Raw genomic sequence first — 26,989 nt, forward strand, 5'->3', positions numbered from 1 at the left:
ATTTATTGCATATGACCTTTTCAAAATATTTTTTACCTATATTTAGTCTTTCTGTACGATGATTCTTCTTTCTAGATGTCTATCTCATTGTATGACTGAACAAATTGCAAATGTCTGTAGCCAGTGATATAATGTAACGGCTATTTGTTAGCGTAACAAGAAGACAACTGTTAAATGAAAATGTTAGTATCTTATGTCTGAGTTCTCGTTACACGAATCCTTGTAAAAATTTTGCCGCGCGTGTAACTGAACCCCAAGCAACTGAACCCCTGTAACTGAACCTCTGTGCAATTGAACCACCGTGTAACTGAACAACCGTGTAACTGAACCCCCGTATAACCGAACCCCCTTGCAACTAAACCCCCGTATAACCAGACCCCCGTACAACTGAACCCCCGTGCAACTGAACCCCCGTGCAACTGAACCCTCGTGCTACTGAACCCTCATGCAACTGAACCCCCTTTCACAGAACCCTCTTGCAACTCAACCCCCGTGCAACTCAACCCCACTTAACGGAACCCCCGTGTAACTAAACCCCCATGTAACTGAACCCCCGTGCAACTGGACCCCCGTATAACCGAACCCCTGTGCAACTGAACCCCCGTGCTACTTAACTCTTGTGCCACTGAACCCTCGTGCAACACAACCACCGAAATTACATTGGGTAAAACACAATAGGGTTATGAACCATAGTTATTTAGCTATGGTATATTTATTTAACCTTTAAACTGTTGTAAATAAAATGTCCGTCCCGAAATTTAGATTGGATGTATTTGGGGGAAAAATAGGGTGGGATGGAAGCCCTCCGATCACTTTTAACTCTGAAAGAGTGTTCTGGAAATTTTGATTTTCAGTCGAATGAGCCTCCCCCCCCCCCAAAGTTCATACGAATTTTTTTTCCACATAAACATTATATGTTAGAAATGAGCAATTAGATTAATTTACAGCCCATGCCCCAGATGCTGCTGGTGGGGTTGTTAACCCCAAAGGTATGGTTATTTGATCTTTAGACTATTTTGAACAAAATGCTTATTTTCATATATATCGGATGTATTTGGGGGGGGGTGTTGGTTAAGAGGGAAAGGCTGACTGTCCTATGATTACCTTCGATTCTTCGAAATTCAACTTGAACTTTCAATTTCCAGTCGAATGAGCCTCCTTCAAAGTTTTTACGATCATCCCTTCTACAAAAACCTTAAATTTTAAACTTGCAATAATTGGTAACTTGCAATAATTGGTAACTTGCAATAACATACAGATTTTTGATACAGGTGTATCAGCATTTTTTTTGGAACAGCTTAGCGTATCAAGATGAAACTTCTGGGGCATATACCTGCTACTACTCCTATTAATACTGCAACTACTACTACTATTTCAACGATAAAAAAGATTTAAGAGTTTCGTTTAATGTGGCAGTAATTCAAAATGAATTGTACTAAGTCAAGCAAGACTAAGATTTCCATCTCTACCCTCAAAAAGTCGCTGGAGTTTTGTTCAATATGGCGGTAATTCAAAATTGAATCGTCATTAAGTCAAGAGAGATTTTGATTTCAAACTCACTTGACTTAATGACAGTTCAATTATGAGGCCGGTGAAGGTTATATTACCCTGTGATTTGGAAACTAGGACTATTCTGTTTTGCAACATCCGTTTTACTAATATTACGCTACCCCTCTACAGATACTGAAACCCTCTGACAGGTTCCTTGGGAAAAGAATTCAGGCCCTTCAACTTAATATGCTACGCCTGTCAATGAAAGGGTCTCAATATGTATAGATGGTTTGTTGTTGAAAGTAATGTTCCATTACACTGTTTGTATGGACACCTTTTTTTTACCAGTTTGTGATTTCTTAAACCAACGCATTTTGAGTATTTTCATTTTCAGATGGAGAAAGGTGAACATTTAAGTGAGAGTCTAGAAACACCAGAAAGCTCCAGCCAAATGTCAACATGGATCACTAATTCAACCCTGAAAACAGTTCCAGCCTTTCATGACCAGAACCCTGAAAATAAATTTAGGACTGCAGAGTACTCCAGCAGAGTGGCAGAATGGGTTACAAACTCTCCATTGAAAACATTTCCAGTTCTGGAACAATATGAAGATTCTGTACCCCTCCTGTATTTAATCAGATTTCCATGTGACAGAGCCAGCCCTCGACCAGTAGAAGTAAGGGAAGAAGGAAGCGAGAGTGAGGTTACAGCAGATGAATCTTTGGTTTTCCTGAGCTTGCACCCCTTCTTCCAGATTGCAGATTACAGAGCGCCTCACTTAAATAAGTTTGTGTTAAGTTTTTGCTGCCAGAGAAAACCGATGAAGTTTTTAATGAAGCAGAGTTAATAAATACTGATCTGAGTGGACAGTCCGTTTTATATACTGATCTGAATTCAAGAAATGGACAGGAATATCAAATGAATCAAGACAAAAGTGTTGCTGGAAAATCTCCTCTGGCCGAATCAGCGGATATAAGTGGTGCTATTTTATCACCAAATATACCTTCCCACGATAGTGGAAACGCATCAACCACGACAAAAGTCTAAGAGATATTCCAGAAAACAGCTCGGACGCACAAACAGAAAGCTCAGTTGTAAATAGTATTGCATCATCTAGAAAAAGTAGGAACAAAGACAGATCAAAGCCAGGGGAAAACCAATTGAAAAATTATTATGGTAGATGCCAAGGGTAGGAATACAAAGGAAGAAAAATACAGAACATGAAATTTGGTGAGTGGAAAGCTACTAAAGATTTAAAGCCTGAACGGAAAATTCGCCCTCAATGCAAACATTGTAATGTTGATGCTAAGAAGGAGAGAGTTTTTGAATGTTTAATTATTGCTGGAAGTGAGAGGCAGATTTGTTTTTGGTTGCTTTTGGAAAAAATGTCTTTGAAACAAAAGAAGGTCTACATAGCTATACTTGTCACTTACGACGATTGTGAGAAATTCAAGGAGGCTGATCTTAGCCCTTCTAGGAGAAAAGGAACCTGAAATACAGTTTGAAAACCTCGGAAGGGATGCTAAGAGTTTGCAAGCAAATATCTTTGAGTATGTTTGGAATTGGCGAATGGCAAGTGAAGAACTGTTCTGAACATTAAGCGAAGGACATCCATCCATCATAAGATCCAAATCTCCCAGAAACCTCAATTCGATAGGATACTAGGAAATCATTTAGCCTTGCAGAAATAAAGCAAAGTGCAGAGATGTTTTTGAATGACCTTCCAAAGCTCCCATCCCACTACGGTAGAGCCTGGGCAAAGAAAAAGTGTTTTGAGTATCCTGTTGGAACTGTTAAAGAAGTATTTTATGTTTACAGGGAGAAAATGGAGAAAGAAAAACCTGATATTGATAGCTATGACTTTTTTAGACAACTATTGAACGAGAAATTTGGGATTTTTAAGCCAAAAAAGGATCAGTGTGACAGATACATAGCATTTAGATTGAAGAATCTAGCCGAAAAACAGTATTCTGAGCACATATTAAAGAAAGGAGACGCAGGTATTAAGAAAAACAGTGACAAGGACAAAGCCAAAGGGAGTTCAGGGGTGCTTCTGGTGATAACTCATATCCTTGACCCTACGTTAGTTTATCCAAACATAAAAGCGTCGTCTCTTCACTACCGACGGAAGCTCGTTGTATATAATTGGACTTCTTACGATTTTGTAAGTTTTGACGCATTGCATATAGTGGGAAATTGAAAGTGAATGGCAGTTGAATGCCTCCGACTTTGTTTTGTGTGTTATTGACAGGTTGGAAGACCTGTTACGGTCACACCCAAACGGTGACATAATTATTATGTGGAGCAATGGATGTTCATATTAGAACAGGAATAGAACTCTTTCTAATACACTTGTCCATTTCGCTTCTATGCTTGGAATGACAGCAATGCAGAAGTATCTGGAAAAAGGGCCCATTCAAATGGAGTGTGACAGTGTCCACCAGGAGATTGAAACCCGATGCAAATATAGAGACATTTACATTCTGTATGTATGTATGTATGTATACATCTCAGATGAAGAATGCGCAAAACGCAATCTTTACCCTTATCAAGTAAACAGATGAATCATACTGTTTTCAAGGACTACACGGGATTGAACCATTACCCTGATTTAAAACTCTTACCCTGATTTATTACCTGATTTACCAGATTTATTACCCTTGCCTGATTTCCCTTTCCTGATTTATTACCATGATTTATTACCTGGATGTAAAAATGGGGACCCGACTATCACTATGACCGTTGCTTATAAATACAGTCCTGAAATACCTGTTTATTGCAAGCTCAGACATACGGACGAATGGACAATTCTGCCAAAACGGGCTGTGACAGAACCGAACTTTTAAATACGTCCACTTCACCAAGCAACCCTTAGCCTTGATGCATGTAAGGTAAACAATCTCATGGGGTAGCTGAACGTGTTGCTACGAGATACTCATGCTTTCTACAAGAGTTGGAAAGTTACGTGATGCACTATAATTGTAAACCATTTTGATTTCTTAGCATAGCAGAATGATTTTGTTTTACATAAAAATAGCTGATTTTAAATCTATTGCCTATAGCCTACGATGTTATTATACCTGACACACTTCGTAAACAGATTTTTAACCTTTAAGAACTTGTGCAAACCTCGTAAAAATTTCTCTTTACCACATTGAACTTGTGCACACCACGTATATTTTACATTTTCGAAGAAAGTCGGTTATCACACCTCGTATAGAGCAAATAGGAGCCGCGCACACCTCGTATGGACTGTTTATACCATTTCAAATTGATTATGGTAATTAAAATTAATATCTACATATAAAGGATTCTTTTTAGTCATGTGGATTTTTTGGTATTTTTATCTTAAATATCGTACCAACAAATTGGTTTTTATCGTCTCCGAACAATTTGATTTTTCCATCATACGAGGTGTGCACGCAGCAGCTGCGAAATGTATCTGTTACTACTGCTATTAATACTGCTGCTACTAATGTTACTAATAATAACTCGGTCTAATCTGATCTATTCTTAGTTTGTTATGATCTGTGCTCGTTATGATCTGATGTGTTCTCGATCTGATTTGAACTTTTTCTGTTCGATCTGATCCTTATTCGGTCCGATCGAAACTGTTCTCTGTCTGATATGATCAATTCTCGGTTAGATCTGATCTGTTCTCGGTCTGATCTGATAAGTTTTCGGTCCGAATCTTATCTGAATCTGGTCTGAAATGGTAAAATCTGATCTGTTTTTGGTCTGATCTGATCTGTTCTTGGTCTAATTTGATCTGTTTTCGGTGTGATTCGATCTGTTCTTGGTAAAATATTATCTGTTCTTGGTCTGATCTGATCTGTTCTCCGTCATTTCTGACCTGTTCTCAGTCTGATTCGATCTGTTCTGGAACTGATTTGATCTGCTCTCGGTCTTATCTGATCTGTCTTTGGTCTGTTCTCGACATTATATGATCTGTTCTTGGTTTGATTTGATCTATTCTCAATCTGATCTGATCTGTTCTAAGTATTATCTGATCTGTTCTTGGTCTAATCTGATATGTTCTCTGTATTACAAAATATGTCCAAGTTCTGATCTGTTCTTGGTCTGATCAGATCTTTTTTTGGTCTGATCTGATCTGTTCTCGGTCCGATCTGATCTGTTCTTGGTCTGATCTGATCTATTCTTGGTTCAATCTGATTTGTTCTCGATCTTATCTGATATGTTCTCGGTCTTATGTGATCTTTTCTCGGTCTAATCGGTCTAATCTGGTATGTTCTCGGTCTTATTTGATCTGTTTTAGGGCCAATTTGATCTGTTTTTGGTCTGATTTGATCTGTCCTTTGTCTGATTCAATCTGATCTTGGTAAAATCTTGTCTGTTTTCGTTCTGATTTGATCTGTTCTTGGTTTAAACTGATCTGCTCTTGATATGATCTGATCTGTTCTCGGTCCGATCTGATCTGTTCTGGGTCTGATTTGATCTTTTCTCGGTCTAATCTGATCTGTTCTTGGTCTGATCTGCTCTGTTCTGGTCTTATCTGATCTTTTCTTTGTCTAATCTGATCTGTTCTCGGTCTGACCCGATCTGTTCTTCGTATGATATGATGTGATCAGGTCTGATCAGGGAGAACAGATCAGATCTAGTCTGATCTTTTCTCAGTTTGAACTGATTTGTAATCGGTCTGATATGATCTGTTCTTAGTCTGATATGATCTGTACTCAGTCTGATCTGATCTGTTTCCACTCTAAACTGATCTGATCTCGACAGCATCTGATCTGGTTCTCCGTCATTTCTGACCTGTTCTCAGTCTGATTCGATCTGTTCTGGAACTGATTTGATCTGCTCTCGGTCTTATCTGATCTGTTTATGGTCTGTTCTCGATATTATATGATCTGTTCTTGGTTTGATTTGATCTATTCTCGGTCTGATCTGATCTGTTCTAAGTATTATCTGATCTGTTCTTGGTCTAATCTGATATGTTCTCTGTATTACAAAATATGTCCAAGTTCTGATATGTTCTTGGTCTGATCAGATCTTTTTTTGGTCTGATCTGATCTGTTCTCGGTCCGATCTGATCTATTCTCGGTCTGATCTGATCTGTTCTAAGTATTATCTGATCTGTTCTTGGTCTAATCTGATATGTTCTCTGTATTACAAAATATGTCCAAGTTCTGATCTGTTCTTGGTCTGATCAGATCTTTTTTTGGTCTGATATGATTTGTTCTCGGTCTGATCTGACCTGTTCTTGGTCTGATCTGATCTATTCTTGGTTCAATCTGATTTGTTCTCGATCTTATCTGATATGTTCTCGGTCTTATGTGATCTTTTCTCGGTCTAATCGGTCTAATCTGGTATGTTCTCGGTCTTATTTGATCTGTTTTAGGGCCAATTTGATCTGTTTTTGGTCTGATTTGATCTGTCCTTTGTCTGATTCAATCTGATCTTGGTAAAATCTTGTCTGTTTTCGTTCTGATTTGATCTGTTCTTGGGTTAAACTGATCTGCTCTTGATATGATCTGATCTGTTCTTGGTCCGATCTGATCTGTTCCGGGTCTGATTTGATCTTTTCTCGGTCTAATCTGATCTGTTCTTGGTCTGATCTGCTCTGTTCTGGTCTTATCTGATCTTTTCTTGGTCTAATCTGATCTGTTCTTGGTCTGACCCGATCTGTTCTTCGTATGATATGATGTGATCAGGACTGATCAGTGAGAACAGATCAGGTCTAGTCTGATCTTTTCTCAGTTTGAACTGATTTGTAATCGGTCTGATATGATCTGTTCTTAGTCTGATATGATCTGTACTCAGTCTGATCTGATCTGTTTCCACTCTAAACTGATCTGATCTCGACAGCATCTGATCTGTTCTCGGTCCGTTCTGATCTGTTTCGGTTCGATTTCATCTGTTCTTGGTCTGATCTGATCTGTTTTCTGTCTGACCTGATCTGTTCTTGGTTTGATCTGATCTGTTCTCGGACTGATTTGATCTGTTCTCGGCCTTATCTCATTTGTTATTGGTTTGATCTGAACTGTTCTCTGTCTGAACTGATCTGTTCTTGGTCTGAAGTAATAAATTTTTGGTCTGATCTGATCTGTCCTCGGTCTAATCTGATCTTATCTATATCTGATCAGATCGCTTCGTGGTCCGATCTCATCTGTTCTTGGTCTGTTGTGATCTTTTCTCGGTCTGATTTGATCTGTTTTTGGTCTAATCTGGTGTATTCTTGGTCTGATCTGATCCGTTCTGGGTCTGATCTGATCTTTCTCGGTCTGAATTTATCTGTTCTCGGTCTAATCTGATCCGTTTTTGGGCTGATCTGATTTGTTTTCGGTCCGATCTGATCTCTTCTCAGTCTGATATGATCTGTTATACGTTTGACCTGATCTGTTCTCGGTCTAATCCGATCTGTTCTTAGTCTGATCTGATCTGTTTTTGGTCTGATATGATATGTTCTCTGTCTGAAATTATCTGTTTTAATCTAATCTGCTGTCGGTCTGATCTGACCTGTTCTTGGTCTGATCTGACCTGTTCACGGTTTGATCTGATCTTTTCTCTGTCTGATCAGTTCTGATTTGATATGTTTTCTGTCTAATTTGATCTTTTCTTGGTCTGATCTGATCTCTTTTCGGGCTGGTCTGATGTGTTTTCAGTCTGATCTGATCTGTTCTCTGTCTGATCTGATCTTTTCTCGGTTTGATCTGATCTCTTCTCGGTCTGATCTTACCTGTTCTCGATCCGATATGATCTGTTTTCGGTGTTATCTGATCTTTTCTCTAGGTCTGATCTGATCTGTTCTCGGTCTGATATGATCTGTTCTTGATCTGATCTCTTTTTTTTCTGATCTGATGTTTTTTCGGTCTGGTCTTATCTGTTCCCGGTCTAATCTGATCTGTTCTCGTTCTGATTTAACCTATTCTCGGTCTATTTTGATCTGTTATCGGTCTGATTCGATCTCTTTTTGGTCGTATCTATTCTTGGTCTGATCTAGTCTGTTCTCGATCTAATGTCATCTGTTCTCGTTCTCTGGTGTAATCTGTTCTCGGTTTGATCTGATCTGTCCTCGGTCTGATTTGATTTTTTCTAGGTCCGTTGTCAGTCTCAAAATGTCCATCGGATACATCTGGGAAAAAGAGGTTGTAAGCGGGGGAGATGGCTAGTTGCTCTTTGATCACTTTCGAATCTAAAAGATGGGAACTAGAATTTTCAGTTGCGAATCAACTGAGCCTCTTACTAAATTTAGAAGACCACCTCCTCAATAAAAACCTTTTATTCCTCTGGGGGCTAAACTTACAACCCTTGCCCCCAGGCCCTGGGGATTTTTGTCAACCTGGAGGCATTGTGATAGGCTCTCTTGATTATTTTTAATAAAACGGCTTTCTCCTGTTTCGATCGGATGTATTTGGGATAAAAGATTTCGTGGGGGGACTAGATCTCCGATAAATTTTGACTCTAATAAAAGTCTCCAGAATTTCTGATTTCCAATTGAATCTTCTTCTTCTATTTAACAGCAGGCGGGCTTTTCAGTATTACTATTTAGCCCTTTTCCTTTTGCTTCACTCTGTGGGCTACAGAGCTACTGGCTTGATTGCCTCATATTTATTAGATAAATTCAGATATCTTTCAGCAGATCTTTTGACTCTAGGAGTTCAAATATAAGATGATAGATGTCGATTTCTATGCTCTGTGTGCAGGTACAGTTGGCTAGGCTCTTGGCTGATAGTGGGATTTTGTGCTGTTTGAAGTATTTTAACAGTTTAGAAAGCAAGGTATGTTGTGCAGACGTCAGCATATTACATTCAAATAGGCAATGGTCAATTGTTTCATTATTCATATTACAATGCCTGCAAAGAAAGGACAGGGGAATTGAGCCACTTGAATTAGAAAACTTATACGAGAATGCAAGGAAATTTAGTCCATTTGTTCCAGAACGAATTCTATGATAAATTTTAGAAAGATACTTATTGGGAAAGGGGGAAAGGATACGATTAATCTTATTAAAATTAATATCTGATAGCCTCCATCGGTAAATATCTCTAATTGGGATTGGTCTTCCACTTCGCTGGTCAATATCTATAGCATATTTTGCTATTTCATCAACCTGATGATTACCACTTATGCCAGAGTGGCTAGGAATGTACTGAAAGTAAGTTTTTATGCCACTTGAAGCAAGATTATCAATAATACTGTGACAATGATAAGTGTCAATGTCCAACTTATATTGAGGAGCTGAGGCCAGCAACTCAAGGCTTGATAAAGAGTCGGAATAAATGATAATATTCTTCGAATTTTCAATCAAAGATTGGTTTTGCTTAAGGTGTTCTAATGCCATGATTATGGCATTTAACTCAGCAGACATTATAGATAAATTATTAAATAATCTCTCGCCCATTGCAATTTTCAGGTGAGGAAGGAAAACACCACTTGCAACCTTCTCATTCATTTTTGACCCATCAACAAATATTTGGAAGTGATTATTATAGGTAATTTTATTAAGTTCTGCAAATTTTTTCTGAACAAAAGCAATGGGGGTTAAATCTTTATTCCATTTTGAAAATTCAGTATTTATTATGGGAAATGACCAATTCCATGGAGGGGATTGGGGGATAGTAGGTGCAATAGACTCTGCTGGTACAGGGAACTTCTTTTGAATATTGGCATACTCATCTGCAATACCTCTATACATGGCTGGATTTCTTAACCAATTATGTAATGTGTGTGAGCTATTTGATTCAATTTTTGTAAGATGTTTTATCAAGAGAAAGCTACCTCTCTCCCTTATTGTTGTTAATCCACTCTCCATAAGCAGAAACTTGGTGCTTGTGGGTTTCCTAAGACCAAATATGAGACGTATTATATCATTTTGTGTTGTTTCAATTTTTCGCATCTGGGTCTTTGCACATGCACCATAGACAATTAGCCCATAGTCAATATGGGGTCTTATATGTGATTTATAAAACTGGATTAATGTTTTCTCCTTACAACCCCAAGGTGTGGAAAGAAGTCTTTTTATTATATTTGCTTTTCTATAACATTTTTTTATTGTTTTTGAAATGTGGAGGTGGAAATTAAGTTTTTGGTCAAGCATGAGACCTAGGTAATTAATATTATTATCTTCTGGTATAGTTGTTTTATTTAGAGTTAGTTTTGCATTAACATGGTTTCTCTTCCGGTGAAATTGGATTATTTTTGACTTGGTGGGTGCAATGGGTAAATCTGAATGTTGAGAGAATTTTTCAAACTGGAAAAGTGGCTTTTGCAGATTTGACTGTGCTATCTGAAAGGTGTTGACAGATGACCATAGCACCAGATCATCAGCATATTGTAGATTCATGTGGGGTAGGTTCATGTCCAAGAGATATAGGGCAAATAGGAGGCAACTGAGGACTGCTCCCTGAGGTAGGCCTTTGGATATTCTCTTTTGGGGTGAAGAGGCTGAACCAACACAAACAATGAAACTTTGCACTTCTATGAAGGATTTAATAAAGGATACTAGCTTGGGAGGTACTCCAAGGTTTGCAAGTTTATTTAAAAGGATTTGGTGGTTCACATTGTCATAAGCTCCTTCAAAATCAAGGAAAGCTGCCACTAGGATATTATTTTTTGAGAAAGATTCATTTATTGCATTTGTTAGTAAAATGAAAGCATCTGTTGAGGAGTGGTATTTCCTGAATCCAGTTTGAGTGTGTGGGATCATGTTATTTTTCTCAACAAACCAGAGGAGTCTGTGATAAATCATTTCCTTCATTATTTTCCCCATCACAGGTGTAATCATTATGGGCCTATAAGACTCAGGGTTATCTTTTGGTTTATTTTTCTTTAGGATTGGTAGGAGGGACGAACATTTCCATATATTGGGGAACCTAGACGATGCCCAAGCGTGATTATAACAATTTAGCAGTTCTTGTTTGTATGAAGGTGTGAGATTCTTTATCCATGTAGGGTGTATATTGTCATAGCTGCTGCTAGTTTTGGACCTAATATGATGTATTGCATTATTCAATTCCTGGATTGAAAATGGATTAGTTATGTACTCGGATCCTGGGCGTGGTTGGTAACTAGGGATCATAGGAATTGTGGACAGATTGCTTTGATTGTTTGATGTTAGCTTATTAACAAAAAGAGTTGCAAATAGGTTAGCCTTTTCAATATTATTGTCATAATGGGTATTATTATGTATAAGCTCATACAGGAGTGGGTTGGGAGAAGTCTTTTTCCCACATATGTGGCTTATGACTTTATGTATAATTGGCTCATGCGTTTCTCTGGAGAGATTATTTGCAAAATTATTCCAGTATTTATATTTAGCATCTATTATAGTCCTTTTTAGATTAGATTCTGCTTGTAATTTTTTTAAATATGTAGTAGGTGTTGGTTTTTTTATGAATTCTGTCCTAGCTGCCTTTTTTATCTTCCATTTATTTAGGCACTCATTTGTCCACCATGCTTTAGGAATTTGTTTAGGGAATGTTTTCTTAGGTGTTGTCCTGGGGATAGCATGATTAGCTGTATTTATTAGTAAAGATGTCAAGGCTTCAGCATGTGTGTCAACTGTTGTGTTAGAAATGCATGAACTTTGGGTGAAACTTGTAATTTCATCATTTAGCTTATTTTGGAAAATAGACCAATTTGCTTTAGTGTTGATATATTTGGAAGTATGAGAAGAAGTTTCAGCAGGTTCATTTAGGGAGCAAACTATAGCAAAGTGGTCTGTACATAGACTATCAATTTTATTTATGTAAATTTTGTTCAAAAAATTCAAAGACACAATTTGTAGGTCAATTGTGGAGAATTTGGCACTTTTGGGGTTAAAATATGTATTTAGGTTTGGAGGGGTAGCAACAGCTAATTCATTATTATTTGAAATCATATGCTCAATAAATTTACCAGCTTTATTTGCTGGTTTATTCCCCCACAAAAGGCTGTGGGCATTGAAATCACCACAAATAATGATGTTTTTTATCATATTAGAATTATTTATATAATTAAAGAAATCCTTGGCATCTGAAGTTTGGCCATTAGGGTTATAAAAGCTTATTATGTAGGTTTTTAAATTATTCAGCCAAACACTTATACCAATTACATCAACATCATTTTCAAAATCTGGAAAATTGATGCCACAAAATTTTATATTATTATTAACTAATAAAGCTACACCACCTCCTTTTCTCTCTGAAGATCTATCCTTTCTCAGGATAGTGTATCCCAGAGACTTAATTTGTTGATTTTGGGTTAAATGAGTTTCCTGGAGGCAAGCAATATTAATGGAATTATTATTCATAAATGATATTAGTTCATTTAGCTTATTTTCTGTGAGTGATCTTACATTCCATTGGAGTATTGATAAATGTTGTGTTGTTGATTTATTCTTCATATGACTGTGTATCAATGTTCAGCTTTGTTAAAAGTAAAGCAAGATCTTTATTTGCTTGAATGAGCATATCATCTGGGATGTAGATTTTTGCCAATTCTGCAATAATTTTTGTTTTCTGTAGTTGATGTATGTTCATGGCCTGAACTGCGTTACAGTTTAGAATGAATAAGCATAGATTTGGGGATTGCATTTTTGGTAGTGCATCCTGTTTGTTGGTTAAGGGATTGATTCCAGGCAGTGTTTCTGGTTTGTTTCTTCTTGGGAGGGAGGGCCAGGCTGGCCTCATCTCACTGGAAAACAAGGCTTGCTGGCTTGGTGATTCCTTCTGATAGGGATTTGAGCTAGGGGGCTTAGAAGATATTGTTTTATATGGGGTGCTTGATGCATTTGGGTCATTTGACTTGGGGGTTTTGGTTGGTTTCATTACAGGCTTTATTTGGTATTGTTGGGCAGAATTTGCTTCCGTTGCTGCAAAGGGGTATGGGATGGACTTCTCTGTTGATATTTTGAGTGTTATAGATCTTTTCTTGTATGAAGGGCATAATGATTTATTTGTAGATTCATGTGGACCTTTGCAATTGATGCATGTAGGCTGGGTGTTGTTGCAAGTTGTCAGCTTTTTAGGATGGAAAGATTTACAAGTACTACACTCTTGGAGAATTTCATTGCATTTGTTTGTCGTGTGTCCCAGTTTGAAACACTTTTGACACTGAATAGGCTTAGGTTTGTATTCCTTGTGTGGTTTGATTTGCCCAAATAGGAAAAATTTTTCTGGGATATCAATTTTATCCTTTAGTGTGAATAAGAAGGATCTACTAGTTTTTAGGCCAGTAGAATTAGGTTTTCCAAGTTGGGTAACATCCTCAACTGGGATTGTGTTTCCAGCCCTATCTGAGAGGCCTTCTTTTAACTCCTGAGTAGATATCTCTGGGGGAACATTGTAAACTACAATTTTTGTTGGTGATTGTTTTGGGTTCCAATTAGATGCAATAATTGGGATATTCAGAAGGGATTTAAGGTTAATTATTGTATCTGCTGATTTTTGATCTTCTACAGCTATAAGCAGAGATCCATCACGGTTAATGTTAAGAGAGAACATTGATTTTAGCAATTTAAAAATTGCAACTCTTATTGCAGTGATCATTTTTATTTCAAAGGGGGTAGTGGGAGTAATTTTAAGGTAAATTCCTAAGTTTTTGGAGGGAGGATCTTGGGCAGGGAGAGGGGAAATGCCTGTAATTGGGGAGATTTTTTTTCCTTTTTTTAGAGCTTCTAGAGAGGACTTCTTGAAACCCATTATCATCATTTATGGTTGCATTAGGACCTACAGTTATCATTGTCCTATTCTCCGAATCGGAGCCATCATTAGAACTTTCAGATAATGTGCTTGACCAGCCAGGATGGGTATCTTTCACTATGGAATTTGATTTGGGATCTGGGTGGACGTTTTTTTTGGAGGACTTCTGAACATTGCCTATTGGAAAAAGCTTTAAACACAAATATAAAACTAAAATAAGAAGGGAAAATAGATGATATCAAACCGTCTGCACTATCCTATGGGAAGGATAAACACCACAGTATAGCCCTGAGGATGACTTGAGCAGGATAGGTTTGGTACAACTACTGATTAGAAGCGATAATAATCAAGAAAATATATTTCGATTTTCTTGTACGGTTGCTGTTGCTGTTGCTGTTGCTGTAAGCTTTCTAATTCAAGTGGTTCAATTCCCCTGTCCCCTCTTTGCAGGCATTGTAATATGAATAATGAAACAATTGACCATTGCCTATTTGAATGTAATATGCTGACGTCTGCACAACATACCTTGCTTTCTAAACTGTTAAAATACTTCAAACACCACAAAATCCCACTATCAGCCAAGAGCCTAGCCAACTATACCTGCACACAGAGTATAGAAATCGACATCTATCATCTTATATTTGAACTCCTAGAGTCGAAAGATCTGCTGAAAGATATCTGAATATATCTAATAAATATGAGGCAATCAAGTCAGTAGCTCTGTAGCCCACAGAGTGAAGCAAAAGGAAAAGGGCTAAATAGTGTTACTGAAAAGCCCGCCTGCTGTTAAATAGAAGAAGAAGAAGAAGGATTCAAGCATTTAATAGTCATTTCTAGCAATTTATTTTATGCTCAAACATTTCGTGTTTTGATTTGAATAACCAAGTGTGAATTTTTTGTACTGTTTATATTTCTAGATTTACACAGCCAAGCATTTATTTGTTGTAGCCTATTGCGCATCTAGGCAGAAGTTTAGACAGGTATTCTCCAAGTATTTCAACACTTGTCAAATTGGGTTCTGTTTAAAAGTAAGGCCAGTTTAAGTTTAAATCGTACAAATAAGGGTAAAATTCTACTTTAGCTACTTTTGGCTATCTTGGGAAGGGGTTAGGTTAGGAAAATGAGACTCTCAGGGATGGGTCTACAGGCTAAAGTATGTCCCGGGAAGGTATTTTGTAGTACCTACCTCCTCTCCTTCTCCCTCTAGAGGGTCATGAAATTTGCCTACATGACAGGTCTATACCCATTGAAATTTTTACAAAACAACATTTTACCTTAATTTTCAGTTATCAGTTACTTTTTCTCTGGCTTTAGCTCTGAAAATGCAATTTCAGTTAATTGAGCAGAATTTTAAGACATATAAATAGTTTATTTCCAAAATTTAGGAAATGTATTGCATATCTTTAAAACATTATAAATTGGGATTGAGCTAAGTTGTGAAGCTGAAAACAATTTTGTTGTACTTCATTTAAGCAGAAGATCTATTTTGCAAGGTTTCAATTCTATAACTCACATATTTTTAAAGGTCATCAAAGGTCAGGACCCTCTAAAGGGAGAAGGAGTGGAGGTGGGTACTTCAAAATATCTTCCCGGGACCTACTTTAGCCTGTATACCCATCCCTGAAAGTTTCATTTTCTTAACTTAACACCTTTCCAAGATAGCCAAAAGTAGCTAAAGTAGAATTTTACCCAAATAAGTTTAAACCATCAAATACCACTTGATGCCCTTTTTTATGCTTTTTCCAAATATAATAATCATTTTTGTCAGAAATGAATTTTGCCCCCACCCCTATATGTACCAATTCAGTGTATATATTTGGGTAAATTTCTACCAAATCATATTATTGGGTTAGGAATAAAGTGAGGTAAAGTTCTATGAAATCATATTATTGAGTTAGGACTAAAGTGAATACACCATTTGATGCCTTTTTTATGCTGATTAGGAATATAATAAGTATTTCTATCGGAAATGAATTTCAGCCCCCCCGCCTATATAGGCTAGCCTATACCTAACCTAACCCTGAATTGGCATATATAGGGGGGGGGCTGAAATTCATTTACAATAGAAATGCTTATTATATTCGTAATCAGCATAAAAAAGGCATCGAATGGTGTATTCACTTTATTCCTAACTCAGTAATATGATTTTGTAGAACTTTACCTAAAGTGAATACACCATTTGATTTTTTTTTTTTTATGCTGATTACAAATATAATAATCATTTTTATCAGAAATGAATTTCAGCCCTCCCCCTAAATATGCCAATTCAGGGTTAGGTTAGGTTGTAGAAATATATACCCTGAATTGGCATATATAGGGGGTGGGGCTAAAATTCATTTCCAATAGAAATGATTAATATATTTGTAATCAGCATAAAAAAAAGCATTGAGTGGTATATTCACTTTAGGGTGAACCAGGGTAATTCCGGACACTTCGACCTTTTTTTTGGATTCAAAAAATTCCTCCTGCCAGCAGACTTAAAATCTCGTCATAAAATCGAATTCGTATCAAAGTACAGACTGTTAGCTTTCATACGAGAGCTAGAAACATCCGAAAGTCAAACTATAAATGGGGTTGGTGACCTGATTTGAAATTTCCCCATTGTGTCCGGAACTCGCTACCAATAAGTGGGTAATTCCGGACGAGGTCAATATCTTTGTACCTGAAGGAGTAAAAAATCTTAGCTTTGGTTGGTGGTATGAGCACCCCAGAATCTATGTTTTTTCCAAATTTCATGCTCATATCTTCCAAACTAGCGGAGTTATTGAGCTTTGCAATCGTGATTTTGTTTTTCTGAAAATCAAATCTCGTTTTTCCAATGTGTCAAATCATGGATTCTCACGATAATTTGATACTAATGTGATTATACCACCACGAGCCAGCATTTTCAGAAGGACTGGGGAACCTGAAGACCTGGGCCCTCATCTCCTGCAACAACATAATCCATCTGCTAACTTCCTTGAAATTCGTATATTAAAAATAAGAAAAAAGACGACTTCAAATACTGATAAAAGCAAGTTTAAAAGCAAAACGCAGAGGAACTAGGTGATCACTGCTTTTTTCCATAGCTTTTCTTCCTTTCCTTGTGGTGTTTCACCATTTTGCACTGCTCGCTTATAGTGAAGGGTCCAGTGCCCTTCAGAGTGAGGGGCCCTCCCAAGATAAACTCTTCTGCAACGTCTGTGATGTCATCGTTCTTGGGCCAGCTAAACTCGTACGTCGCTGCTGAGTCGAGCTTTAGGAACTTCATCCTAACGACCCCTTCATCAACAAATTCCACAATTCTGCCAAAATAAGGTGAGTCGTCGTAATACACAGCATAATAATGGTCAAGCTTTGTTTCGATCTTTTTCTTGCTAGGGCCAGGCTGATCGAGGTCATCAAGAACACACGTCTCTTCAAGAGAAATGTCATCATCGGTGTCAGCGTACGGTATCTCGGACTCGCTTTCGGTTTCAGAAAAGGGAACTGGGGAGGGCGCTTCTCGTGAGAGCTTCATCTTTTTGCTTTTGGCACCAGAGGTCTGGGTGTCACCGGTTTCTTTCGCTTTGGTTTTCTTTCCTACACCCTTTTTCCTGTCTGCCTTTTCCTTTTCCTCCTGCTGCTTCTTAAGCTGCTCTAAATACACCTTAGAAGTGATCACTTCAGCAGCTTTCTGAGTGATCTTTTTCCTCTGCCCTGGTTCACTTCTCTGCTCTCTTCTTAAACTCTCTAACAGGAGCTCTTCAAAAGTCTTCTTCATTGGAGTTGGTGGTTTCTTCTCAGATGAAGAAATGTTGATGTTGACGGTAAGATTGTCACTTTCTCTCTGGACTCTAACACTAATCCTATCGGCTGTTGACTTCTCTGCTGGTCTCTTTGCTTGTTCTCTTTTCTTTTCTTCAAGAATGGCATCGTAAGCCCTGAGTTTCTGCGGGTCAAACTGCTCTCTGTTGATTTTCGCCAGGTTGGCCTTCTCTGGTATGCTAGGATCATAGACTCCAGTTGATGCAAACGCTTTCTGGATTAGAACTGGATCAGCTTATTTCCAAATTTCACTTATCACCTTGACAAAATCTGCTTTCGGTAGCTTTTCTCCAACATTTTTCCTTGCCCATTTGGTTAGCCTTTGGTCATACGTGGTTTTGAAAGCCTTGAAAACGCCAACGTCTAAAGCTTGAAGCATGTGTGACGTATGGGGTGGCAGCTTCAGAATTGTGATGTTTTTGTTCATTGCAAGCTACACAACTTGCAGCGACAAATGAGAGCCATGACCGTCAACAAGAAGCAGAACTGGACGTTCTTGCCCAACGCTAGGAATGAACTGGCCTTTGAACCAGTTGTAAAACACGTCAGCCGTCATCCAACCCCTTTCTGTGGCAGCATATGAAGTGTCAGGCAAAGCGTCATCAGATGTCCAAGTGGACCACACAGATTTGCCTTTGAATATAATCAGGGGGGAAGAATTGCCCCTGCAGCATTGATGCAACCGAGAACTGTTGTGTTTTCTCTCCCTGTTCCAGCAGTTTGTCAGAAACTTGGCGAGTTCTTCTGTCCCACAACTTTGGTTCTCGAAGGATCAGTACAAAAGCTTGTCTTGTCCAGGTTGTACATCAAGTGGGGCTTATCAAGGAGTTCAAGTTCATTCAACATTTCTGAGAGAAGATCAAAAAATCCCCAGATCAAGAATGGATTTTTGGCTTTGTATCTTGAATTCTCTTTGGTTTCAGGCTTCTTGAGACTAAGGTTGTGTCGTTGTTTGAAGTATTTCCACCAGTCCCAACCAGGAACACCATCTTTGAAAGTAGTTTTCATATTGTTCACCTTCACATATTCGCCTACAAGATCGACTATATTGGTTCGGGATAGTCCAACACCCCACTTGTCCATGGTTTTGATGCACTTTGCGAGTGTTACTTCTTCATCTAAATCAAGTTGTGTAGGTCTACCTGCTCCCACTTTCGACGATGTCGCAATCAAATGGTCCAAAATCGTTGACTTTGGAATCCTATACTTCGCTGCTATGAGTCTGACTGTCAGCCAACCCATTTTCACCTCTGCTAACGCCTTGTCCAGATCTTCTGGGCTGTACTGTGTTCTCGGCATCTGAAAGTTAAAGCAAGGGTAAGTAAAAGGCATAAGAAGAAAAGTTGTTTGCACTGAAAGAAACCAAAACTAATGAAAGTTGCAGATAATCAGCCCTAAAGAAAACTATTTTTCCTGAAAATAGTTCAGTAAACTCATGCTACATTGCTAGAAACTCGAGAATCTCTAATAGAACACAGTTCCAGGAGGCAGAGGTCAAAATTCAATGAAAAGGAATTGATTGCATCACGTTTTCCCATGTCCGGAAATACCCCTCTGTGTCCGGAATTATGCCTCACCATCTGTCTGGAATTACCCTGTTTGGGGTCAGAAAATGGGTAATTCCGGACACCTAACCTACTGCTAAACCGTTAGAGATAAAAATCTGCAAAAAATCACACTAATGCCCTAATTAAAACCCTTTTGAATGGTAAAACAACAAAATCCATAAGTTACACCATTCACCAGCAAATGCAAAAAAACTGACACCATACGTGCTTTTTCATCGAAGTTTCTCCGACCAACTCCGGTTCAAGACTGACTGTATCCTCCACGTGCTGGCTGTTGTCAATCAGATATAGTGAGTCATAAACTAGAGTCTTGGCACTACCTCTGTGATTTTTTCAAAAGAAATTTAACAAGGGGCTAGCAAGATAAAGGGGTGTGTCCGGAATTACCCACTGTCCGGAATTACCCTGGTTCACCCTATGTGTAAGTCAATAATATGATTTGGTAAAATTTACCAAATATTTACCAAATCATATTATTGAGTTATGACTAAAGTGAATATACCATTTGATGCCTTTTTTTATGCTGATTGCAAATATAATAATTATTTCTATTGGAAATGAATTTTAGCCCCCCCCCCCTCCTATAAATGCCAATTCAGGGTATATATTTCTACATTAGGGGGGTGGGGGTAAAGTTTAAACTTACCTCCCATTTAACTCAGAAAAAAAATTGCCCCCCCCCCTAATGTAGAAATATATACCCTGAATTGGCATATATAGGGGGAGGGGGGCTAAAATTCATTTCTGATGAAAATGAATATTATATTTGTAATCAGCATAAAAAAAGACATCAAATGGTATATTCACTTTAGTCATAACTGAATAATATGATTTGGTAAGTATTTACCTATATTTGCACATTTGGGGGTGGGGGGTGGGGGCAAATTTTATTTCTGATGTAAATGGGAGGTATGTTTAAACTTTACCCCCACCCCCCGTAATGTGCAAATATATACCCTAAATTGGTATATAGGGATGGGGGTAAAATTCTTTTCCAACAAAAATGATTATCATATTTGGAAAGAGCATAAAAAAGGCATCAAGTGGTATATTCACTTTAGTTGTAAGTCAATAATATGATTTGGTAAATATTTACCAAATATTTATTTTCAATAATAATTATACTCAGTATAAATTTAGAATTGTGGCTTCTGATAAGGAGACATGTTAAGAAAACAATTCTTACTTTACAATATGTATAATGATCCTAGTTTACATATTATGCACAGGGAGAACCTTTATCATCAAGTCTTTCCTCTTTTTTCCTTCTTTTTCCAACTTAAAAGAAAAAAAATATAATTTTTGCCAGGCTCTGAATGCAATGTGTAAATCTTTTGAAATTGCTGCTATAAATTGTTCTATAAATTATTCTTATAGATAGTGTACATCCTGGTCATGGTTAATTCTGTTTTTTTTTTTATGATAGATAAAGCAGTGGTAAAAATACAAAATATTGCCATAAATATACATATAGGCTACATACAGAGCATATACCCCACCCCCCTAATGTGCAAATATATAACCAAACTTGCATTCTGAACCTAAATATAACAAATAAACTGTACCCTAACTCCTAAATATATCCAAATCAGGGTATATATTTGCACATCAGGGGGGTGGGGGCAAAATTAATTTGTGATGTAAATGAAAGGTTATATTTAGAATCAGAATGCAATTTTGGTTATGTATTTGCATCTTAGGGGGGTGGGAGTATATATTTTTTATGTATTATGTATATTTATAGCAATATTTTGTATTTTTGTCACTGCTTTATCTGCATCCTGGTGGATTATTCATCCGCCAGGATGAATGCTATCTATAAGCACAATTTGTAGCAGCAATTTCAAAAGATTTACACATTTTGTTGAGAGACTGGAAATAATTGTAATTTTTTTCTTTTAAGTTGGAAAAAGAAGGAAAAAAGAGGAAAGCCTTGACGATAAAGGTTCTCCCCTTGAATAATATGTTAACTAGGATCATTATACATATTTTAAAGTAAGAATTGTTTTCTTAACATGTCTTCTTATCAGTAGCCACAATTCTAAATTTATACCATATACTCCGCAAACCTTAAAAACTAAGGTCAATTTAAGTATAAAATGTACAAATAGAACGCACATGTTGAATAAAAATCAAATTTTTAAAGCAAAACCTCTGTGGTTTGAACCTTATTTAGCAGGGCTCACTTAGTGGAGACCTTTACCAAATAGTTGAAAGTGAGATAGGAACATTTACTCTATTCATAATAAACTAACTCAATCCTTTTAATTTTCAAAATCTAAGCAATAAGGTCAACTTATATTTATTGAGGTTTAGTTAGCCAAATATGCCCAAACCTAAATCTTTAGGGAATATAGCTGAACATCATTAAAGGAACGTACTGGAATTTAGTTATGAAAGGATTTGCTACTTCAAACAGTCAGTTTGTGGCTATTGATACACTACAGAAAGAATTTTTATTCAGTTCTGATAGTTAAGATAGTATTTATGTTCAGTTTTGAAATAATTTATTAGACCACACTCGCAAAGATTAGGAAACGTTTTGTAAAGAAGAAAAAACAAGGATATTCATAGCCTGTGAAAACGGAAATTCAATGAAAATATTTGGCCTCTCATCTTGACTTTTTCTACACACTGAAACCCTTCTCAAATTAGGCATTCTAGAGAAGAAAGAGTGTTTTTTTTTTTTTTTACAAAAACTGTCAAATCATCATTAATTTTACTCTACCTACCTCTACTCCTCCTCCCTCTGGAGGGCAGGTGTCTTTGATAACCTTTAAAAATTTTTGTTTTATGAAAGTGAAACCTTGCAAAATTGATCTTCTGCTTAAGTGAAGTACAATAAATCTGTTTTCTGCTTCACAGCTTTGGTCAATACCAATTTATGAGGTTAAAAAAAATCTGCAAATATGTTTAATACATTTAGAAAATAACATTAGACAATGCTCAAAATTCTACTCAAAATAAAATTGTCTTTTCAGAACTGAAACCAGAGACAACAAAACTGATAACTGAAAATGAGTGTAAAATGTTGCTTTGTTAAAACTTCAATACATATAGTTTTAGACCTGTCAAGTGAGCAAATTTCTAAGCCTTACAAATTAGAAGAAGGTTGACATAGAGGCTTGGCAATACCTTCACAGAGTATACTTTAAACCCTGGATTCATTACTGAAAGTTTCATTTTCCTAACCTAAACTCTTAACTAGAAAGTGAAAAGTTGCTAAACTAGAATTTTACTGCAGAAAGCTGTTAGACAAATATTTTTAGGAAGACAAGAATTGATTAGACTCTGGAAGCAAAACCAGAATGCTGGTGGAAAGTGATTTTGGTTGCTGGTTTTTTGCTTTTAGATTCAAAGTCATTGTCTCATGAGCATAGCAAAACTTGCAATTTTGACTCCCTTTTCATCACGTTTTTATCAGCTTTGGAAGAAATTAATAGCATTTTGAAAGTCTTTCAATATTTTAACTGTGATCAATCATTAAAATAGAAGTTTTTTTTATATGTAACCAATTTAAACCAACAAAGGGTTTACATGCTTAAAAATGAAAGGTACTTGAAACAAAATTTGTTTATATATTTGCACATTAGGGTAAGGGGGGGGGGGGGTAAATTACACTAGGTCTGCATGCAAAATATCTTAGCTATAATTGTTCTGCATATTATGAAGTAAGAATTGCTTTTAGACTTCAAACTGTCCAAATACTTTACCCCCAATCCCCAAATGTGCAAATGTATAGGAGCCCAAACCATGTATTTCTTATCTATTCCTTCACTTCTCTTTGTTTTTTCTCATGCTAAGGTGAAAGAAACTGGTTTACAGTCTGTCAATACAAGAACAACTTAAGCAGTAGTGGGTGTATCACACAAGTACCAAATGAAATTCACATACATGAATATATTGGCTAGACTATATAAATGGGATACCAAAATGGAAGAATGGTCTGTTCAGTAAAGAATTTGCATTTTGGTGTTGTTTGAAACTAGCTTGTGCAATTTTCCCTATCCTGTATTATAACCCAGTTTTGCCTTGTTGTTTTTTTTGCCATTGAGAGATGTCTAAAAAAAAAAAACATTATATTGTGTCAAGTCAATATACTACACCAGACTCATTTCAACAAAGAGGCTCCCACACATAACAGTTTTCAATAATAATGAAATATATTTTTAGGGCTATATATGGGATCATTGGAGGGATTGTCTTAATAAGGGACCAAGTGGTGTACTCTTCTGTGATTAAGAGGTTTCCTGAAAAACAGCTGTAACTATAGACTGGTAACAAATATTTCAAAATATTTACCTATTAATGATAAAGATTTCTCCAAATCCCCTCCCCCTTAAAACATGGTAGATCTTAGATAAAAATCCAATGCTAAATTGATGTTCCACAGTCACTTGTTGCGTCTGCATGGATTTATTATGATAAGATCTAATAAATGGGTCAGTAAATGAATATTGTAGTTTCTAAATTTTTAAACATGAGATCAAAATGTGTAATCAAGTGTCAATTCACAAAAGTTTTTCTTCATGGAGGTATCTCTTTCCATGAAAGTACAAAGCAAAGGTATTATTTCATTGAAATTATCATAATATGTATTTTCGAAATTTACAAAGGGGTGGAGGGAATTAGGCATTAATCAGAATATTTAAATTATCTTTATACCATGTTTAGATCATCTACACAATAGTCATTTTTATCATCTTGGCTCTATAATTTGATTTAATGTAAGCAATGAATTATTTGCCAAGCTTTATTGAATTTTATACTTTTTTAATCTTGAAAACCATCAACCAGTCTTTCATTGAACTTATTTTTAAAGCATCTTATTTAACACAAAGTTTGCAGCTAAATTGTCATGCATCTTCCTGGGTCCTAGTTTAGGCTTTCAGTATGATTGAGAATTGTTGCTTTTTCAAGTTAACAAGTGAGTATTTTGTAATCTTACAATTAAATTTTGGGTACTTGTTAATTATACCAAACACACCCAAGAAGTAAGGTAGCTTACTCCTAATGAAATATGGTGAAAATATAATAACTTTGCCAAAAAATTGTAAAAGCTACAACAGAGAACTTTGGAAAGTAGGCTGCCCAGAACACATTATATTAAGTACCTAATCTAACATAACCTAACCCAATACCAACACTATATATTAAATATTTAATTAAAATGTACCTACAGTGTAGTTTTTCCACTGAGTCTAAGCTAATTGTCGCCAAATACAGGTAGTTAAACCATTTTCTTTTTCTGAGATCTTTCATATCAAAATTCATGAGTGTGTTCTGGATAATTAACCAGCACCAAAGTTTATTCAAAATTTTATTTCCTGTTCTGTAGGAACAGGAAGAGAAAAAGAAACACCATATTTCTGAGTATTTTCATTCATAAAACAGCTGAACCAGGTACAAAACAAGTTCCTGGGACCCAGTTTAGAATTTGATTGTGATTTCATCTAAAGCATCACTTTTCTAGTACACCAAAATTCCTGGGCTTACAATAGTTCTTGTTAGTATTGTTAATGCTGGGTTAGTGGAAACCTGGCCAATAAACTCCTTTAAGCTGTTCATAGGCCTATATGCATTGCGCCAACAAAATTAAAGGCACTAAAAAATTAAAAACTAAAGAAAAAAAATTACCTTAAGACATACTTTTTATGTAAATAAAAATAAAAATGAATAAACTCACATTGGCCAAGCTCTACTCAACGTTTTGTTACCATTCAATTCTTTTCGCTTCTTGAACTTTTCCCCTTCTTAAGAAAAAAGAGTTAAAAAGAATCTGCATTAATTATTTTAGATTTTGTAAATTTTGTTGTTTCTTCCACCTTTGACTAAAAACCAGGTAATTATTAATAAAGTTCTTGTTCCCTTATATTTCTGCAAAACTGGAAACACTATACAGAAATCTTTCTAATATCGCTTGTATCCGTTTTTCTCTGCACCATCACCTTATCAGGTTTTTTCAGTTGTAATTTATTTTTCCTTAATTTGTTTTTTTTCTCTCTCTTTGGTTACTCCACATTTTTAATGTTATAAAGAGAGAGTAAAAATCAAATAATGATAACAATAATGACAGCTTGTGCCCATATTTTTGTATGTTAGTACTTATTAGATTCTGCAAGTTGTGAGTTTTTTTCTCTTCTTCTTTTTCACTCCTTTTATGTTATTTCTCTTTTGTTTTAGTTTCTTTAAAATTTTTGGTGTTACTCTGTAACTGGTATTCTTTCATTTCTATATTGATTTGCGTTGCATTTTAATGTGTTTTTCTTCATGATACTCCACATATTATACCTCTGTATAGTGTGGGTAAAAAAATAATAATAATAATAATACAGAAAAATCTGCAGCTTTTGTAGAAAAAAATATAAAACTGGAGTTTCCTTTCCAACTGATTTTGATAATAGGGTATGTTTTATAAGTGGCATTAACTTGTTTCAGAGATAATATTATGGAGCCGTTTGAAATTCCAAATATGACTGAACCTATCACCATTCCTGAGACTTCTGTTGTTAAAAATGGTAAGTTACCCTATTAAGTTTTGGTAACAAAATCAAAATAAAGCTGCTTTGCTTTAGTAAATATTTTCTCTTTCTTCGTCTTGCTTATAAGGTTCTCCTCAATAAAAATAACAAAAATAAAGAGCATACACAGTACAAAAGCTTGGATCTAGTCCCTAAGAGTTAAGAGTAAGGAAAGGGCTATTTTGCAACACAAAAGTCTATTTTATTAGCAACAATTTTTCCAGTTTGGGGAGACAACAAGTCTTCAGGTTGACAAATTTTTTCTCACTCTGTAATTCAATCTCTCTTGTTTGCAATTTAGGAAAACAGTTCACTGTTTGCTGTCTTTTTCCTGTTTCACTGTTTGCGAACAGGAAAGTTCACTCTTTCCTGTTTGCAGACATAAATTATAATTACAATAAAAAAAAAAAAAATCATTCTTACCAAAGAATTAATTTTTTGGGGCAGCCACAAAAATTATCTCAGGCACTAGTTTCTGTCTTGTATAATAAGCATCTGTTTCAAACGAAATTATCTACATTCTTTTTTTCATAATATTGTTTGATATTTGTTTGTTTCCTGTGATTGTCTTCTTGTGATTCGTAAATAAACGAAGAAAAAGGATAGGGATAATGTACTATGCTGGTGACAGAAGAATCTTCTCCTTTTTTCAATTACCACTGAGCACCCCTCTTGATAGCTAACCTACAAGTTATTGGTTTTTATCTTGTGATATTTATTATGGTCTTTTTGTGTTTGTCTTGTCATTTATTATTTATATTATTTCCTTATATAAAAGCACATAATTCAGTCAGGTTTTTCTAACTTGTCAATTTTCCAAATTTTTTACTAAGAGAAGTCCTAGTATTGCTAGTTTTATATATTTCTGTAAATAGATCTCGACTGGGAGGGGTGCAGAAATTTTTTTTTTCTGGGGATTTTTCCAATAGAATTTACACATCTTCTCCTTTCCCAATCTGCACATATTCACTTATGATCCAAG

At 36.2% G+C, this 26,989-nt stretch overlaps 1 protein-coding gene across 6 annotated transcripts in view; it reads left to right on the forward strand.

Moving 5' to 3' along the window:
* Positions 1–26,989, forward strand: part of LOC148943950 (uncharacterized) — a 628,351-nt gene that overhangs the window by 583,079 nt on the left and 18,283 nt on the right. The gene's annotated exons all lie outside the window — the stretch shown is intronic.

The sequence above is a fragment of the Artemia sp. Qi Xiang Cuo genome, chromosome 15, assembly GCF_049724085.1.
Source record: "Artemia sp. Qi Xiang Cuo chromosome 15, ASM4972408v1, whole genome shotgun sequence".
In the NCBI taxonomy this organism is placed as follows: domain Eukaryota; kingdom Metazoa; phylum Arthropoda; class Branchiopoda; order Anostraca; family Artemiidae; genus Artemia; species Artemia sp. Qi Xiang Cuo.